Genomic DNA, 15484 nt, shown 5'->3' with positions numbered 1-15484 from the left:
GTATCGAGAAAAATGATTTAAAAAATATTCTGAGTTAATTTCTTGCCTTCTTGTTGCGGAACACAACAATGAATTACTTTTAAAGAATCATGAAGCGCGCCCAGCTGGCGCCGTCCCATTTCCTGAAGTAAATGCACCAAATCATTACCTCAGAAAAGGTAAATGGCAAGGTTTTAATAACAAGAAAAATTATGGAAGGAAAAGGAATTATGTTCAAAAGAGAGGATCTCACCAGAAGTGGGATAAAGAAAGAAATATTGGGCAAAATAAATCAACAGAGGATAAGTGTTTCCGTTGTGGTGGAAAGGACCATTGGTCGCGTACCTGTCGTACACCAAGGCACCTAGTCGATCTTTATCAAGCATCTTTGGAAAAAGATAACAAAGAAAAGGAGACGAATTTCATTTCAAATGATGTTGCTGAAAATTTTACCACTCATTATGATGTATCTGATTTCTTTGAGGACCCTGAAGGAAATATTAGTCATTTGATTAAGGTTTAATTACTCTGCAGGTCCCTATAGTTTCATCAAATTTTCAATTAGGTCCCTATACTTTTTTTCTTTTCAATTGGATCCCTATACATTAGTTTTTTTTTTTAATTTAGTCCTTGTTAACGTTAAACGTCAAAAAAATGTTAGTAAATTGTGAAATTACTTGTATACCCTTAGGGACCCAATTGAAAAGAAAAAAAGTATAGGGACTTAATTGAAAATTCGATGAAACTATAAATATTCAATGAAAAATATTCCTATAATCCCTATTCAATGATTTTACGACATGAAAGATATTTCTATAATCCTTTTTATTTTGTTACTATCATATTTGTAACATAATGACATTCTGAATGCATCTTCATTTGTTAAAAAAAATCTGCTAGTGTTTACAATTTCACAAGATTTGTGGAAAGATATGCAGATGACAATTTTAATGATATTTTGGATGAAAGCTATAATAGAAAAGATTACAATATGTCCTGGTTCGATTCCAAAAGTGAGATATACATCCAGTCTCCACAACAACAAATGGTAGAATTTTTCACTATAAACGAATTCAAGTTATAAATATCAATTCAAACCAAATACAAAACAAAATTCTCAAACACCTCATGGCTTTTTCTAGATATTCTCACATCCTAGCTCTCTTGCCTTTCTCATGACAGAAGTTGATACTCACTTTTTAAGCTCTCTCTTTCTTATAAATAGAATAATTCATATCAGCTATCCTAAAATAGAATGAAATGATGAAGACATGAAAACTCTTTTAAGAGAAAAAAGATAATTGCACAATATCAGTCAAAATATATAACTAAGTTTTTCCTTTCTTTTTTTCTTTGTATATTTTCTGCCTATTTTGACAGGCTGCCCCAACTGTATCCTTTCGTTGAAGGTGCTCTTGTTGCATTTTGATTGATCTATCCGTTTTAGCGAAATTTTGTTCTACATCATCTACTTCTTCTTTTGATTTTCTATGAGGATGGTGTCTTCCATGAATTCAGCTTTTGTATCGATGCAGAGACCACACCTCGTGAAATCATTCTTGACCAGGTTCCCTTGCTCTCCAAATTGAGCTTACTCCAACTTTGCTTCAATTTGTTTCTTGCTGCACCGAAACAAACACATTATAAAAACTCATATAGTTTTTTCTTAGCACACATTAACTCAACCATAAATGTTTGGCATCACAAAGTTTATTAGTTTCTTAATTCAAGAGAAATTAATAATAAGATAATAAATTTATACCAAATCCAACAAAGGCCACGGGGAAGCAAGCAGGAGCAACACCAAGAAAGGTAATGAAAGGCCTTCCATTTGGGTGTAAGACAAGTAGGTGATTGAAATAAGAAAAAGAAAGAAAGGCCTTTCATCATTCTCAAGGTATGATTCTTGAATTAACAAAACAAGCTTCAATAGACTGAGAAGCATCCTTACAAGAATGGAGGTGCACAACCGAACTGCATTAAATTGATGAGTCCCTGAAGAATCATGAACAAAATTGTAAACATATCCAGATAACAGTCCAACTAATCTAGATCATGAACAACCGCATTTTGAAGTGGATCTAACTATCAAACTAAGCCTGAATCAATCTAAAATGAATTAAACTCACCTTGCGAAAGAATAAGCAAGGAGAATGCACTTCGTTGGTGAAAACAAATTCAGGAGCAGCAATGACCACATGAACGTCATGACCAGCAAGGATTAGATGCCTCACCACCTACATATATACATGCAATTGAAATTGAAATTGCAATTCAAACTTAAGTGCAATGCAATATCCAAATAATGAATCATGAACGACAATGACAATGAGAATGAGGATGAGAAATGAGAGGTTACCTCCACAACACGAGTTGCGTGGCCAAATTCATGATCAGTGACATAGTAAGCAAACACCATTTTCTGTGTGGAATAAATAGCAGCAGCACCATCACCATCATACTCTTCCTGCTACTTCATCCACATTTTAATCCCCATTTTAATCGCTACCATTTTAATCGCTACCATAATTTTTTAGCAGCCACACGTTGTTGCAGAGCCAATCCAGGAAGCAAGACGGAGTTGAACAGTGACGATTCGAGGCGAGGCACAGTGAGACAAGGCGAGACGAGGCGATGCAATCGGCAAGGCAGACAAGCGGAGCAGAGCACCCGTGGACCGTGGACCCGTGGACGATGCAGACGGACGATGACCATCCAACGACGGACAAGGACGACGCCACGGAAGACGGCAGCAGAGTGCGACGGAGGAGAAACTCAATTTGGATCTTAGGAAACTAACTTAGGGCTGGTTAGGGTTTTTTAATTTGGGGACAAAATGCAAAGGGTACTATTGGTATTTTAAAAAAATAGAAGAGATCTTAATTAATTATTTTAATCTAATTATAAGAATATTTGGTTTTTTAATAGAATATTCTGTTATTTTAAACAGATTTGTGATGGTAGGGACCAAATTAAAAAAAAATAATGTATAGGGACCCAATTGAAAAGAAAAAAAGTATAGGGACCTAATTGAAAATTCGGTGAAATTATAGGGACCTGCAGAATAATTAAACCTTTGATTAATGATGGAATAGTTTAATATGTGTGATTGTTAAGCATCCATGTTAATAAATAATGTAAGAAACTTGTTGTAAAGTTTTATTTCCTATGTATTTAAAGTTTGAAATGTGATGTATATAAATAATGAAATATTAATGTTTATGCTTTGAAATCATTAAATGTGTCAAGTTTTAAAATAAAATTTTAGTATATGACATTATGGACAGTGTTTCTTAGAAAAATAATTCCGATTAAGTATTCAATTTAACTGTGCATACTACTCATTTTATTATTATTTGTTTTTGAAGAAAATGACAAGGATATATAATGAACATGTATGCCTTGCGGATAGTGCAAGTTCGCACAGCATTCTCAAAAGTGATATATATTTTATCCATCTTGTGCCAAAAGAAGAATATGTTAATACTATTATTGGCTCAGACAATGTGATTCAAGGCTCCGGAAGAGCTATAATTTTGTTTTCTGGAGGAACAAAATTCATAATAAATAACGCACTATTATCTACCAAGTCTCTAAGAAACTTGTTGAGCTTTAAAGATATTCGCCGAAATGGATATCATATTGAAACTATGAATGAGGAAAATCATGAGTACTTATGTATCACAACTCATGATTCAAATAAGAAAGTTATATTAGAAAAATTACACTCACTTTCATCTGGGTTATATTATACCAAGATTAGTGCAATTGAATCACATGCCATTGTAAACCAGAAGTTAACTAGCCCAAATGAGTTCATAACTTGGCACGACTGATTGAGTCATCCGGGAACAACCATGATGCGGAGAATTATTGAAAACTCCCATGGACATTCACTAAAGAACCAGAAGATTCTTAAATCTAGTGAATTTTGTTGTGCTGCATGTTCTCAAGGAAAGTTAATTTTAAGGCCATCACCAGTAAAAATTAGATTTGAGTCCCTTGAATTCCTAGAAAGGATTCAAGGTAATATATATGGACCTATTCATCCACCATGTGGATCTTTTAGATATTTTATGGTCCTAATAGACGCATCTTCGAGATGGTCACATATGTGCTTATTGTCTTCTCGCAACCTGGCATTTGCGAGATTACTGGCTCAAATTATTCAATTAAAAGCATAATTTCTAGAAAATCCAATCAAAGCAATTCATCTTGATACTGCTGGTGAATTTACTTCCTAAGCTTTTGATGTTTATTGTATGGCTAATGGAATAAGTGTTGAACATCCAGTAACTTATGTTCACACACAAAATGGATTAGCGGAATCACTTATTAAATGCCTCCAATTAATTGCTAGACCCTCATTTATGAGAACAAATCTCCCAACCTCGGTTTGGGGGCATTCTATTTTACATGCCGCAGCACTTATTCGTTTGAGGCCAACAAGTTACCATCAATTCTCTCCTATGCAATTAGCTTTTGGCCAGCAGCCAAATGTTTCCCATTTAAGAATATTCGAGTGTGCGATATATGTTCCCATTGCACCACCTAATCGCACCAAAATGGGACCCCAAAGAAAATTGGGGATATATGTTGGATATGATTCTCCCTTTATAGTGAGGTATCTTGAGATACAAACTGGAGACGTATTTAAATCCCAGTTTTCTTATTGTCATTTTGATGAATCAAAATTTCCAATATTAGGGGGAGAGAATAAGATTCCTGAAAAGAAACTTAATTGGAATGCATCATCCTTGATGCATTTAGATCCTCGATCAGGGCACTGTGAACTAGAAGTTCAAAAGATTATACATTTGCAAAAAATAGCAAATGAATTGCCTGATGCATTTTTCGATACAAAGAGGATAACCAAATCTTATATACCAGCGAAAAATGCCCCAATTTGAATTGATGTCCCAGTTGGACAAATTGTCACCGAAGCAAATACACGCCAGAAGCGTGGCAGGACTGTCGGTTCTAAAGACAAAAATCCTCGAAAGAAAAAAGAGGTAAATACTATTCCTGTTGAAAAAGACATAGTAAAGACACATGTAGTTGTCCAAAAGACATAGAAGATGTTCAGGTACCTGAAAATTGTGAAAATGACGAGATCTCGATAAATTATGTCTTTACAGGAGTGAAATGGGACCGAAATAAGACAACTGTCAATGAAATATTTGCATATAATGCGGCATTAAATATCATGCATGAAAATAAGGATCTTGAGCCAAGATCAGTCGAAGAATATCGACAAAGAAATGATTGGCCAAAATGGGAAGAAGCCATGAAGGCTGAATTAGACTCACTTGCAAAACGTAAAGTCTTTGGACCTGTAGTCCGTACACCTGAAGATGTAAAACATGTTGGATACCGATGGGTATTTGTGAGAAAACGAAATGAGAAAAATGAAGTTGTGCACTACAAAGCCTGAATTGTGGCACAAGGTTTTTCACAAAGTCCCGGTATAGATTATGAAGAAACGTATTCCCCTGTAGTGGATGCGATAACATTGCGTTATTTGGTCAGTTTATCTGCATATCATAAACTGCATATGCATTTAATGGATGTGGTAACAACCTATTTATACGGATCATTAGATCGGGATATCTATATGAAAGTCTTTGAAGGACTAAAGATATCTAAACCATCCAATGAATACTCGCAAAGATCTTTATATGGTTTGAAACAATCTGGACGAATATGGTATAATCGTCTTATAGAGTATCTGGCCAAAAATGGATTCAAGAATGATGATATCTATCCATGTGTTTTCATAAAGAAATCTGCATCTGGATTCGTTATAATTGCTGTGTACGTTGATGATTTAAATATCATTGGAACTCTTAAAGAAATTCCAACAATTATAAAAACTCTAAAAGAAGAGTTTGAGATGAAAGATCTTGGAAGGACTAAATTTTGTCTCGGCCTACAGATCGAGCATATAAAAAATGGGATATTTATTCACCAAACAACATACACAGAGAAGATCTTGAAGAGATTTTATATGGATAAGTCACATCCCTTGAGTAACCCAATGATCGTAAGATCTTTGGATGTGGAAAAGGATCAATACCATCCTAAAGAAGAGAATGAAGATATCCTTGGTCCTGAAGTACCATATCTTAGTGCTATTGGAGCGCTAATGTATCTTGCTAATAATACACGACCTGATATATCATTTGCTGTGAATTTACTAGCAAGATATAGTTCCTCTCTAACCAAAAGACATTGGAGTGGAATCAAACAAATCTTTCGATATCTTCATGAAACAGTTGATATGGGATTATTTTATCCCTATGGATCCAAGTCACAACTAGTTGACTATGCAGATGCTGGCTACTTGTCTGATCCACATAAAGGGAGATATCAAACAGGATACCTGTTTACATATGGTTGAACAGCTATATCATGCAGATCCGCGAAACAGACGATTGCTGCAACATCCTCTAATCATGCCAAAATACTGGCGATTCATGAAGCAAGTCGCGAGTGTTTTTGGCTCAGGAGTTTCATCCAATATATTCTGTCATCATGTGGACTGATTTATCATAAGATAGCTCCAACTGTCTTGTTTGAAGATAATAAAGCATGCATTGCTCAACTTAAAGATGGATACATCAAAGGTGATAGAACAAAGCATATTTCTCTCACATTCTTCTTCACTCATGATCTTCAAAATCAAGGGACTATTGATGTCCAACAGATCCACTCAAGTGACAATATGGCATATTCATTTATAAAGTCACTCCCAAAATCCTCCTTTGAAAGATTGGTACATGAGATTGGGATGCACCGATTTCGAGACATCAACTGATGTCGACAAAAGGGGGAGACTGTACTCTTGTTTCCTTGATCAAGTTTTTTTCCATTGGGTTTTTCTTGACAAGGTTTTTAATGAGGCAATCCCATCACAAAGGATATTGTACTCTTTTTCCTTCACTAAGGTTTTTTCTTATTGGATTTTTCTTTGGTAAGGTTTTAACGAGGCATAATCCTAAATGGTCATCCAAGGAGGAGTGTTGTGATAAGATAGCTTGAGGTGGATGCCCATTTTCCACAAGGCTCAAGTTTTCAAGGAGAATCTTATTTAATGTAGTTTGAAAAACTACTATCATATACGCATATAGAGGCCTTTGCCTCTGAGAAAAACACAACAAGCAATAAAACAATTCTCTCTCTTTCCTTAGGTTACAAATATTCCTCTCTCTTTTATCTCTATGTGGTTTTAAACTACAATAATTATAATATTTATACATATATAGATTACTTATATTATAGTGAGATAAGAGCATATTTATATTTCTCTATGTTATATTTATCTTCCTTATTTATTTTACAACAAGGATCCATTTTTTTTTTTGTATTTATAACAGTTCGTCTAATATTTTAACAAATCTATTATATCTATTATTCTATTATTTTGTTATCTATTATATTCTATCTAATTTTACAACTAAAATATACCACATGTCACTTCTTCATTACAATCGAAATGAAATCCTTTCCTCCAAAATTAAAAAACTCTTCCCTCATTTCTACTAATTTTACAACTAAAATGTCTCATATGTTACTTCCTCATTGTAATTGAAATTAAATTTTTCCCTCCAAAATTAAAGGATTCTTCCCTCCTCCATACTAATTTTACAAATTACAACCAAAATGTGCCACATATAACTCCCTCATTGCAATTGAAATCAATTTTTTCCTCCAAAATTAAAGAGTTTTCCCCTCCTCCCTTTTTTTTCTCTATTTCTCTCATTTCTTTAATCACTCTATCTATTTTATATATCATTATCAATATCAATGACTAATTACTAATTTGACAATCAAAATGTACAACATGACATTCTTTAACTATATTAAAATTAAAATTGAAATTGAAATATATCTATATTATGTATCATATATTACTATCTAATTTAATAATCAAATGTGTCACATGATACTCTCTTATTAAAATTGAGAGAAAATAATTTTCTCCGAAATTAATAAACCCCCTTTCTAAATTCTCTCATCTACCTCTCCCAATTTTTCTATTTCTCTCTACCATCTTCACTCTATTATAATTTATATTTTATATTAGTAATTTGACAAATCAAAATATGTTATCTAATATTTTTTTATTACAATTAAAATAAATTTTTTTCTTCCAAAATTAACAGACTCTCACTCTCACTCTCATTCTTCATCTTTATCTTTCTCTTTCTTTTTTCTCATTCTCTATTTTTTTTACCTTTCTGTACTACAGAAAACAAAATTAACAAAATAATATAATTCAAATAAAAAATATTATTATTATTTTATTATATACATAATTTTTTAGTTTTTTATTTAGTTTTAAATTTTCACCGTTTATCTTTTTAATTTATATTTATATTTTTATTTTTTTAAATATTTATTACATATAATTTGAAAAAAATAATAATATTATAATTAAAAGTTAGAATCAAAATTTAATTGTTTAAAAAAATTAATTTTGAGTTAATTTTATAACTATCAGTGTAATTTTTTTATGTTAATATCTAATTATATTTTTATATACATAGAGAAAAAATATTATTTTTAAATAGTAAGTATAAAAATTAATTAATTTTATTTATGCAACAAATTTAACACCTAATTAAATATAAAAATATACATGTTAAATTGTTTTAAATTTTAGATAATGTTAAAATTAATTGTTAATAAAAAATTAGACTTTTTTATATAAAAATAATAACTAAAAATTTTATTATTTAATTTTTTATTTATAAAGACTTTGGTCTTTTTAGTTAGAGACTTTTGTCAACTTATAATTTTTTTTATAAAAATAATTTAATTTTATAAATTTTTTATATCATACATAATCTATATTGTCAAAATAAAATAGACTATAATTTTAAAAATTTTATATTTTTGTAATATTATTACGAATAAAAATATTAATAGTAAGATAAATGCTTCAATTCGCTTAATTTCTCGGCGAACCAGAAGTTAGCATGTAAATATGTAATTCATCCGGTGATTCAACGAACTCTATGAGAATTCAAGGCATCCTCCCTCATGGCATTTCGCTTTCCAGCTTCTCTTTCTAAACGTCTCTCTCAACTCCTCTCACCAATTCCCTCTCATCCTCATCCAGTTAGTTTTCTTGTTTTTATTTTTATTTAATATTTATATTATATTTATTTATTTATTTATCCAGTTTATATAATATTATAATAATATTATTTAAATAATTAGATTAGTATTGTATAAAATAATTATTAATTATTATAAAAATAAATATTTAAAAATAGTTAGATTAGTATTATGTAAATAGTTAGATTAATAGTTATTAATTGTTATAAAAATGAATATTGTAGAGTATTTTATAATTTTAGAGTTAATAATATAATATTTTTAATTATTATAGAAATAAATATTTTTAGAGTAGATTACAATATATAAAAATAGATATTTATAATAGAATTATTTTGTGATTTAGTGTAATATTATATTTACGTATTATTAATATTTAAATAATATTATAATAATATTATTTGAATAATTAGATTAGTATTATGTAAAAATAATTATTAATGGTTATAGAAATGAATATCTAGGAATAGTTAAATTAGTGTTATGTAGAAATAGTTATTAATTATTATAAAAATAAATATTTTAGAGTACTTTATAATTTTAGAATTAATAACAATATATAGAGTAATTTTTAATTATTATAGAAATAAAATTTTTAGAGTAGATTGCAGTATATAGAAATAGATATTTATAATAGAATTGTTTATCATTTTAATTTAAACTAGTGTTTTTACCCATAATGACATTACGAGAATATAAATCTTTTGAAATTATGTCAATTTTATCCTGACATTATATAGATTATGGCAGAAAAGATTTCTAGAATCAAATTACTTTTACAAAAATATCATAGAGGACAAAGTCTCTGTTGACTAAGAAGATCAGGATCTCCGTAAATAAAAAAATTAAATAATAAAATTTTTAGTTATTAATTACATGTGAAAGAATTTAATTTTTTACATAATTAATTTTAATATTCATTATCTAAAAAACTTTAAAAAATTAATATATATATATATATATATACTTTTACATTCATTTAGGTGCTAAATTTATTGTACAAATAAAAATAATTAATTTTTATGTTTATTATTTAAATATAATATTTCTCTCTCTCTCTTTCTCTCTCTCTATATATATATAATTAGATATTAGTATAAAAAGATTTATATTGATAGTTATAAAATTAACTCAAAAAATTATGTTTTTTGAAACAATTAAATATTGATTCGAATTATTAATCATAACATTAGTATTCTACACAAATTATATGTAATATTTGAAAGAACAGAAGTGAAAATATAGATTAAAAAGATAAACGATGAAAATTTAAAACTAAATAAAAAACTAGAAAAAGTCTACATATAATAACACAAAAATGCTATTCGTACACCAAAATCAGCTACTAAAATCAGTCACCAATGTATTCATGTATAAATACATGCGTGGTTTAATTTAGGGTTAAGTACTGAAATCGTCCCTAGGTAGGGGTGGCAGTGGGGCGGGTAGGGGCGGGTTTTCGTCCTACCCGACCCCGCCCCGCCGTCCTTTTACTCAGGTACTACCCGCCCCTGCGGATACCCGCCCCGCCCCTACCCGCCCCTATAAAAATAAAATATTATTTTAATTTTTACATATTCATATATAAATTAAGACAAAAATTTAAAATTCATAGATAAATTAAAATACAAACATAAAATTCATTAGCTAAAATAACTTGAATTAAAAAAAAGCTAGTGTTAGATCACTACAAATTTAACAACATAATAAAGAAATTACAATATTAAATATAAAATAGCTTTCAATCCTTATTCTTAATCACTTTTCACATCTTTATCATCATCAAAAGTTTACAAATCGAGATTTAAACCTGAAAATCAAAAGATATAACAATTAACAAATTAATTGCTACTATGTAAAAAATTAACATAAATAAAAATTAAATAAATACTTAGTATAAATTATAACACAGCACACCACTATATAGTACTATAAATTATAACACAGCACCCCATCATGAGTTGAAACAAATAATAAAACAGCACACCACTATATAGTACTATAAATTATAAGCATTTGGTCATTCAAGCACATGAGTGGTAAATGTAAAGCAGAGGGGAAAAAAGTAATTAGGTGCTATTATAATATAAGAATTTAAATTATTAGAATGAATAATTGCCTACCAATAATAATTCATAAGCACATGAATCATATAAACGGAACAATAATAATTCATAAGCACATGATTTGTCAATAATAAGAAGGATATTTTCTTCCAGTGATGCATATCATTCTTGAATGAAAATATGATTGTTATTGTTATTTATACAAGACTAATGTTATTGAAGTAGGAGTAGCAATTATTAAAAGGAGAAACTATCATGTCATTGAAGAAGAAGAAAAAAGAAAAAAAAAAAGGTAATGAATTTTTGCCAAGAGATAAATAGCACAAGATAACAAAACAGAGGCCCTTGTGCAAACTGGATGTCTCAATGTACATCATAAACTTTGCTTTAAATAATTGATAGATGAAAATTAAATTAAAGCCAAAAAGAAAAAAGAAAAAAATAGAGTGATGAACACTAATAAATTAAAAGTAAAATAACAGAGCTCATTATATAAAGAAAACAATAATAATATTTCATCCCTATCCATCAGCTATTTATTTAGAATAATGTATATTGTTAATTAATCATTAATAGGTATAGAAATGATTTTAACAGTTATTAATAAAGAAAAAAGGAAAAGGTTCTTTGTCTGTGTGGGTGTGGGTAGAGACATTCCTCTCCCTCTGTGTTCTGCAGCCATTGCATATATGACTAGAAAATTTTAATGTAAAATCAGGAAATCCAGGATAAACATTATATATTCAGCCACAGGTTAGAAACAATATAAGTATGAATGTTGCAAACTCCTCCTAATATGACTCAGATAAACACAACAATCTGACCCATCAATATCAAATAGTGAGAAATTAACTCACAGTTATAGAGTTCTAGTTACAGATCTAGTATTCTAGTTCCAGGGTTTAGTTGCAGATTCACAATAGGAGAGAAAGAGAAAGAGAAACTTACAGATCCAGTGATTCGCAGGACGCAGAGATAGTGACGGTCGACGGACTCACAACAACAGCAACGGCGACTGACTCACGGCGACGGCGACGGGCTTACGCGAAGGACGGCGAAGCTCTACGCTCAAATGGAGGATGGCTGCGAAGCTCTTCCTTCAGACGAAAGACGACGGCGAAGCTCTGCTGTCGGACGGAGGCGAAGCCCTTCTCTCAGACTGAAAACGACAGCAGCCGGTAGGTTTAGAGAAGAAGAAGCTCAATTGGAGAAGAAGATTTGGGTTTAATTTTGAATCTGAAGAGTGAAGAGTGAAACTGCGAAAAATGAAACCCTAGCACAACTAAAAGTCATTTATATATTTTTTATATTTAATAATTTTTATATATTTATATTATATATTTTATTTTATATTATAATATATAATATATGCTCTGGGGCGGGTAGGGGCGGGTAGGGGCGGGTTCACCCTAACCCCGACCCCGCCCCGCAAGTGCACCCGCCCCGACAAAACCCGCCCCGCTACCGGAGCGGGTAATAACCCGCCCCGACCGGGTAGGGGCGGGGAGGGTACCCGCGGGTTCGGGTACTTCTGCCACCCCTATCCCTAAGGTCTGGGGTGAAAATCAAAATCGTCCCCGACCTTTTTTGTTATTAAAATCATCCTCAACGTTACAAAACGTTATAAAATAGTCCTTTTTATTTTATTTTACCAAATTACCCTTATCAATTAATAAAAATAATATTAAAAATAAAAAAAACCTCTCCCCTCCACCTGCACCCCCACTTTCTTATCTCTTCCCTTTCTTCTCTCCAACTACTGCCATTAACTTCCAACAACCCATCTCTTCTTCTTCGTCTTCTTTAGGTACTCTCAACTTCCAGAACATGCTGCAGCAAGTACCACCTCCAAACTACCCTTTTCATCAACATCATCATGCTGTTTTTGTTGCCGCTCAAGTGGGACTGAGACAACTAGCGCATCTTGACAACAATGTGAACAACGAAAACAGGTTGATGAGTAGTAGTAGTAATGATTCATCAAGGGAGGAATGGGTCCAGAGAAGAAGTGATGGTCAAGGAGAACCAATGAACTTAACCCCTTAATTGCCCAAAAATTCAATAACCATACAAATGAAACAAATAAAAAAGCCAAAATTGATTATCAACTAATTATCAAAACAAACAAACAAAAAGAAGAGAACAAACTCCTCAATTGCTTGAAACTGTGACGAGTTGTGTCTGACTGATCTGGAGCATCTCAGAGACCTGATCTCCGGCCACCGCAGCTTTGTCAAAGCTCTCTTTAATGGCTTCCATGATCTCCTTCAAGTCCTTATGCCGCACCACCATTTTCATCGTCTCCATCATCTCCCCATACTTGCTCCTTGCGTTATCCTCCTCCGCCACCGGCGCCGCCTTCTTCTCTGCCATTGGAGGCAGCAGCGTCACCGAATCTCCCACCACCGACGATCCCCTCCTGGAAGACCCCTCACTGACGATCCGAAAGAATGAGGAAGAAGGAAGTTGAAACTTGGAAAGGAGTCAGGGCCTGAGAATTTGGTTAGATCTGAAAGTAGGAGGAAGATAAAAGTTTGGGGGTTGAAGGGGGAGAAAGACCGAAGAGGCTGGGAGTGGGATGGGGTGGGATTTTTCTTTTTTTTAATATTATTTTTATTTTTGTTTTAAGGGTAAAATTGTCAAAGTATTATTATTTTTTGTAAAAAGGATGATTTTATAACGTTTTATAACGTTGGGGATGATTTTAATAACAAAAAAAAGTCGGAGACAATTTTGATTTTGACCAAAGATGTTAAGGACGAAAAGAATACTTAACCCTTTAATTTATTTTCAATGTGTATTTATATTCTAACATGTATTTTATATGGATGGCTGATATTGGAGGCTAATTTTGGTTACACGTAGCATAGTTGATAATAATAATAATAATAATAATAATAATAATAATAATAATAATAATAATAATAATAATAATAATAATAATAATAATAATAATAATAATAATAATAATAATAATATATTTTTTATGTGAATAATATTTTAAAATTAATTTTTAATTATATTTAATTATAAATTTAATGTATTTTATATAATTTTACAAATTTATTTAAATTATTTTATTTTATTAATTTTTTTTGTAGAACAGAAAGGTAAAGAGAAATAGAAAATGAGAGAAAAAAGAGAGAAAAAGATAAAAAAAATAAATAAAGAGAGATGAAATTTGTTGATTGTGGAGGAAAAGATTTTATTTAATTGAAACGAAAGAATATCTCGTGACACATTTTAATTTGTCAAATTAGTAATATAAAATATAAATTATAAGTTATATATAGAGTGAGAAGGGTATAGAGAGATAGAAAAGGCGACAGAGGTAAACAAGAGTACACAGAAAGAGAGTTTATTAATTTTGGAGAAAAATATTTCATATCAATTTTAATGATAAAGTGTCATGTGATATATGTTGGTTGTTAAATTAGGAATATAATAGTTATATTTCAATTTTAATTAATATTTTTAATTTTAATTTTAGTTATAATTAGAGAATGTCATGTTGCATATATATTTTGATTGTCAAATTTGTGATTAGTCATTGATAATGATAGAAAGGGAGAAAGGGAGAGCCAATGAGTTATAACTCAAATGTCATAGTCTCCACATACTCAATTAAGAGGTTGCGGGTTCGAATCTCCTATCTTTGGTTAAAAAAAATGATAGAAAGGGAGAGAGAGGAGAAGATAACTCTTTAATTTTGGAGGAAAAGAATTTATTTCAATTATAATAAAAAAGTGATATGTGACACATTTTTATTGTAAAATTAGTCATGTATATTAGATAATAGATTTAATGAATATTTAGATTATTATTATTATTATTATTATTATTATGTGACGCATTAGATTAGAATGTGTATAAATAAATTATGCATTGACAAATTATTTTTATATTTTTTAAGTTTTATATAGATTATAGATGGAGCAGAATTTGTTGAGAGATTATAAGCAGAACATGTATAAGTTAGATAGGGATAATCATATCATCAGAAAGTTTTGGCACATAGTATAAAATTTAAATTATACATTCAATGTGTATAAAATTTATACTTTTTGTAGTTAAAGTTTTATATAATTTTGTTTGTCTTTTAAGAGTGGTAAGATTTTATGCACCGGAAAGAATATACTGACACGCTCTAGCGAGCTAGCCAGTTCATTCTTCACACAAGCCGGCATCGGTCATCTAGCTTACATGCTTGAGTGAGACTATAATTTGGCGATGGTGTCTACTTTGATCGAGAGGTGACATTCGGAGTTACATGTTTTTCATTGGCTCTATGGGGAGATGACAATTATTCTATAGGA

This window comes from Arachis hypogaea, chromosome 11 (genome assembly GCF_003086295.3).
Source record: "Arachis hypogaea cultivar Tifrunner chromosome 11, arahy.Tifrunner.gnm2.J5K5, whole genome shotgun sequence".
In the NCBI taxonomy this organism is placed as follows: domain Eukaryota; kingdom Viridiplantae; phylum Streptophyta; class Magnoliopsida; order Fabales; family Fabaceae; genus Arachis; species Arachis hypogaea.
The sequence above is the reverse complement of the archived record's forward strand: the minus strand, read 5'-3'. Positions refer to the sequence as shown.